Source organism: Macaca thibetana, chromosome 14, assembly GCF_024542745.1.
Source record: "Macaca thibetana thibetana isolate TM-01 chromosome 14, ASM2454274v1, whole genome shotgun sequence".
Taxonomy (NCBI): Eukaryota; Metazoa; Chordata; class Mammalia; order Primates; family Cercopithecidae; genus Macaca; species Macaca thibetana.
The window spans coordinates 39889115-39895114 of NC_065591.1; positions in this window are offsets into that span (position 1 = coordinate 39889115).

Consider the following 6000-nt stretch of genomic DNA (forward strand, 5'->3'; position numbering starts at 1 on the left):
TAATATATATAAGAAAGTAATCAGTGAAATTTAAAAAAAGAAGTAGCATTTATGATTTACTTTATTTAGAAGTGATAATTTTAAAACCCCATTGTTATTTTACATTCAAAGAATTTTAGGTCAGGAAATTATTATGTTGATCCAAAACTTGAAATTTCTATTCAAGAAGTTTCCTGCTGAATATTTATTTGGCAGTTTGGGTAAATGTTGCTTTCTGGCTCGTTCATAGTTACAATTAGTGGCTCTGAATGCTTGGACACTGACTCTACTTCCGCATTAGTCTTCCCACTCAACTCTTGGAAAGAGATGTGTTTTCTTGACACAGAATTTGGCTTAAGGTTCAGAGGATTCCTGCAAGAGCCCTACCAAGTATGGATTAAGTCACTGATAGTCATGTGTCTCTGTTAGGGACCATCAGGTCAACTGGAAGGTACTGTGAGACATGCTGAATAAATTTATAATCACTTTGGTCAATTCTTCCATTTAGTACTCTATCCTTGTATAGCAAAGCCGAGGGCCTAATCTAATCTTAGGAAGAACGTATTGAGTTGTAGTCCTTCCTCTACTCAACCCGGTGTGAGATGACTTAAAAGTCATACTAAAGATGCTCTGTGAGATCATTTTCAAAAGCACAGGGTACACGTGATACTCTTGGTCAGATATTCTTGAATACTGCTTTGATAAGTTTTGCTACCTACTTCATGACATATTTGTTCATTAATATAACATGTTTATTAAAAACCTTGACACTACTGATATGAGGCTAAGAAATCAGATAAGTTATCTTCCCTCAAAAACCATAATTTGAGCAGCCACTGTTGTTTTCTTTCCCAACAACTATGCCCTTCAGATGAGTAAGAAAAGTTCTTACAATTCATGGTCATATAATCCAGTTCTGGCCAATGAGATGCAACATTAGTGAACAGAATTTTCTCCATGATGAAAGAAACATAAAAGACATTTGACTTCTCACTTCTTCCCTGCATTTGACGTAACTGTGTAAAGACAGTGCCTCGAGCTGTATTGAGCATATTGCAACAAGGAAGAGGTAAGGCTGAGAACAAATCAATTCACTGACAATGAAGTAATGAAAAATAGAACAAATGAACAAAAAACCACAAAAGCCCAGATCAAAATGAAAGATAGAACAGGAGGGGAAGAAATCCGTGAGAGTCTCAAGATGTTATGTGGTGGTATGTTTGCTCACTAAGAGGTTAGCATTTGTGAAGAAGGTTAAATAAACATAATTTTATTTATGTATTTATGTATTTATTTGAAACAGAGTCTCACTCTGTTACCCGGGCTGGAGTGCCGTGGCACTATCTCATGACAACCTCCACCTCCTGGGCTCAAGTCATCCTCCCACCTCAGCCTCCCAAGTAGCTGGGACTACAGGCAGGTGCCACCATGCCCAGCTAATTAGTGTACTTTTTTGTAGAAGGAAGGTCTTGCCATGTTGCCCAAGCAGGTCTTAAGCTTCTGGGCTCAAGCAATTTACCCAACTCAGTCTCCCAAAGTGTTGGGATTACAGACGTGAGCTACCATGACTGTCCTTTATACATATATTTAATACAAATTTCACAGCCAGAAAAGATTATTGAATACTCATTGATACAGTTATAGGTAAATTATATGAGATTATCACAAAATCCCAATTTTTCTGAGCAATTTTAATTTCAAACATACTGATGTGAGAACTTCAGGGTTATCTGTATTTAAACTTCAAGGGTCACAGATCCTGATTCTTCACTTTAGGGAAATAAAAACATTAAATAAAATAGTTTGCTACAGTCACATAAAAAAAAATGGTGGTGAAATAGGAGGCTGTATTGAGGAATTTCATTCATTAATTGAAATGTTATTATTTCGCAATACTTTGGGGCATCTTGACTCTCCCATTGATTCTACAGTGAGTACACAGTGATGTAATCATATATTATATTAGAAAGCTTTAAACCCTATCACCTAAGTATAGTTTACAGTGTTTGAGGCTTTGTTACAAAGATGCCATAATTCTTAAATCACTGTCCAATGCTGAGAGCAACTAATTATCAATATAAACAGATTTTCAGTGATTCACCATTGCATAGTTCTAATATCGAACAGGACATTCTCCAGAGTTGTAATCCATCTACATTTCCACATCTATTCAGGCAGGAATTTAATTAAGGAGTCTGGATATCATAAAAGGGAACCACAGCTGTGACTCTTCTGGATGAGATAATTCAACTCCAGCCCCCAAATGCAGGAATTCCTGTTTCTTACAAACTAGTAAATGCTTTCCCTTTCCGTAAATAGGACTCCCATTTTTCTTGATATGATTAGTAAAAGTGAAGCACAGAAGTCAATGCCTAGGAAGACCAAACATCAGCATTGCCTCTCTCTGGCGGATTGCTGGCATTTGAAAGGGAAGCCCCAAACTGGAGGGTTTTCACTTCTACTTTAATATCAGCTCTTCCCTTTCTGTCAAAAAAAGAGAACTGAGAGATACGACTCAAAAATTACTCAATGAAATGAGAATCTAGATCCATGCTCTCTGTCATTTTACGTTAATTTTATCTCTGGGATAATTCCTGGCTTAAAGGACTATTTAATCTGAATTACCCATGTTAGCACAAAAACCAATACTGTCATCTTTCTTTAACCATGCAAATTTGATTTTCATCATCTACTTCCTCTATCAATCTGCTGCCCAAGACTCATTGAACCAGGATAGTCGTGCAGAAAAAGAAAATGAATTCCAGTGTTTTCAAACCATCTCTGATATTTTTCTTTTAAGTATAGAAATGCTCATTAGGAAATGGGAGTTAACAAATATATGTAGGCATATATAAGATTCTTCATCTCCCAACCATAACTTGTACACTCAGAAAATTGGATACTGTAATGTCTTAAATGTAAAATAGGTTTATCTAATTATTTTGTGTGTCAATACTTATAAATGACTTTTATATGAAATATGAAAAGTCTAATGTTTTCCACTGAGTTTGTTAAATGTTAAAGTTTATTTTTAAATGCTAATTGAGATACTAAAATTTAATCATCAAATTCTAACTATAGAGTCATCTGAAAAACCTGGCCAATACTCCTCAAAAATGTGCTCATAAAATAAGAAAAATTTGAGATACTATTACAGCCAATATGTGCCTTAGGTTAGATGATAAAAAAAATGTAATATGGTGTCCTGAAGGAGATCATGGAAAAGACATATTTGATAAACATTAAAAAATGTTGAATAAAATATGGACTTTAGTTAATAATGATGTATCAATACGGATTTATTAACTGTGACTAAACAATCATACAAATGTAAGGTGTTAATAATAAAAGAAACTGGGGAGTGTATGAAAACTCTCAGTGCTATTGTCTCAAATTTGTCTAACCAAAAATAATTATAAAATAAAATTTAACAAAAATACAAAAAACTTCCACCCAGATTAGACAAAAGTGAAACGAGATTTGTGTGTGTGTGTGTGTGTGAGGTGAAGGGCACTCAAAATGATTTATTTTATTATTTACAACGTCCTTTAATGATGAATTTTACAAAGTAATTCAAAAAATTTGAAAATATCACTCAATGATTCATTCAGAATGGATTATAATACCTGGACTTTTGTTTCAATGTTAAATAATGATAGGGAGGTAGATTTCTTGAGCATTTGTGTCATATTTAAAACTTTTGGTTCTATTTTTCTGCATTGTCCCTCATTGTCGCTTGCCAACTGTACGTTGAAAGTGTGTCTGCAAAGCATACTCCAGACTAGGTTTTTTTCATATTGCTGCTTCTAATCTTCAATTTGCTGGTGAACAGATCTTATCTCAGCATTTGATAAGAAAGGAGACGCAATAAAATAAAAATATCTACATTCCGAATAACAGCCTTTTTATAAAATGTGCATTTAAACCCAACCAATATTTTGTCTGCTCTTTTGAGTTTTTCACATTGTTTTGTACAAAGTTCTTTAGTCATAATCTTCAAACACCAGAGGCATTAATATAGATGGATTTTAAAGGATTTAAATATTTATAGGTTACTGTGCTTAAATTCAGTTTACTGAATTGCCTGTTAACAGTTACAGACTTTTCCTCTTAAAAATACTATAATAAAGATATTATGGCATTTCTTCACATACTTATTTCAATTTGGGATCCATCTTATAGTTTGAAATTATTTCTTTTTTACCTTTATCATATTAAAATAACATTTTCTTTCATAAAATATGCCGCCACAGAAAATTTTTTAAAATGACAATATCAGGTCAGTTCAGAGGAATTTTTAAATTTCATCTTCTATAAATTAGATATTTGGCCTCATTTATTTCCATTGAAATGAAAGATTTGGATTATATGTCTTCATAATTTTATCTCCTGCACCATATTTAGGAGTTACTAACTATAACTACTTGAATTGATGAATGAAATTCACCTCCAAATTTCTTAGAAGTGAAAGAATAACTTTCTTTCTTCAGGAGTATTGAACTCTAAGTCTACTCATTAAATAAATAAATGGGTATCTAGGGCAAATTATTCAGTTATAATGAACCTATTGCCATACATATTAATATTATGCAGCACTAATATGTAAGACACTTAGGCATCAATAAATAAAAATGCAGAGATGATAAATACTCCAAGTTTTTAATGAAGGCAACATATAAGTTATTATTAAATCAAGAGTCTAAAAAGTACAGGGAAATCCAGATTTTTTTTTTTCTAAATGCCATGCTAATTTCAATGCTCTCACATGAAAGACTGAACGAGTTGTAAAGGGTTTAATTTTTGTAGAATGTGATAGCAATCTACAAATAAGTGAATAAATGGAACACAATTTTAAATTAAAAATTTAACTTAGTTTTATATGTATATTTTACATTTCACATCTTGAGGGTTTTATCTGTTAAGAAAGCATAAAGTCTTGGTAGTTTGTTAAAAATTAAGTATTTTATCAGTTCTTGGTAGTAAAACTATCATATCATCAGAATAAAATCCCCCCAAAAGCTCTTCTCTAAAAACAAAATTGGCAGAATCTAAACAGAATAAGTGAGTGAGTTTTTACTTTCTAGTCTTAACTGGATGAAAACAATGTTGGTGCTATCTATGATCAGAAAATAATTCATGTATTAATTAATTCACTCAGATATTCTATTGGTCCTCACTATAAGCCACATATTGTGTTAGGACCTAGATATAGAAATATAAATATTAGGGCCATCTGCACTTGCAGACCTTACATGCTAGGGTAGGGTGTGGTACAAACTGGGATAAAAAATTTAAGCCATTTGGTTTTAAATGCGTGTGTGTGTATGTGTGTGTGTGTATACAAAGAAAACAATATATACTAATTAAATATTGAATTATATCTATAATTACTGCTCTTATTATTACATTGTTATATGAGAACATCAAGTTGTATATAAACATAGGGGTTATAATCCTCTTTTCAAAAACCAAAAAACTGTACATAAATGTCTATACATGTGTTTATTGGGATACATGTTTCATTAAAAATGAAGAATAACATACTAGTTTGTTAAGTATCATAAGATTGCATAAGCATCTGAAAAATAAAATTCTATCTGTAATTATACTTCAAAATTAGATGTAAAAGATTGAACAAGCATATGTTTAAGGACTAGAATGCCAAATATGCAAATAAAAATCTCTACTTAATTAACTTAGATGATTATGAGTAATTTTCTTCACATATTTATGTTCTTATTCTAATAGAGCTTAATATAGCAACAGAGTTGCAATTATGTATATCTACAGATTTCAGAACTAGACTTACATATTAAAACAATTAAAAACACAATACATATGTCAATGTAAAATGATGTTAAAGATGCTGTTGGTAAAACATAAAAAAAGAAATAAATACAGAAGGGTTGAGATTAGAATAGGTATTTTTATTGTTGTTGCTATTTGCGTTTTGTACCTACTCCCCCAGTTAAACTGAAAGCTCAAATTGATTTTTCTTTCAGTTTCCGATATGAGAGACAG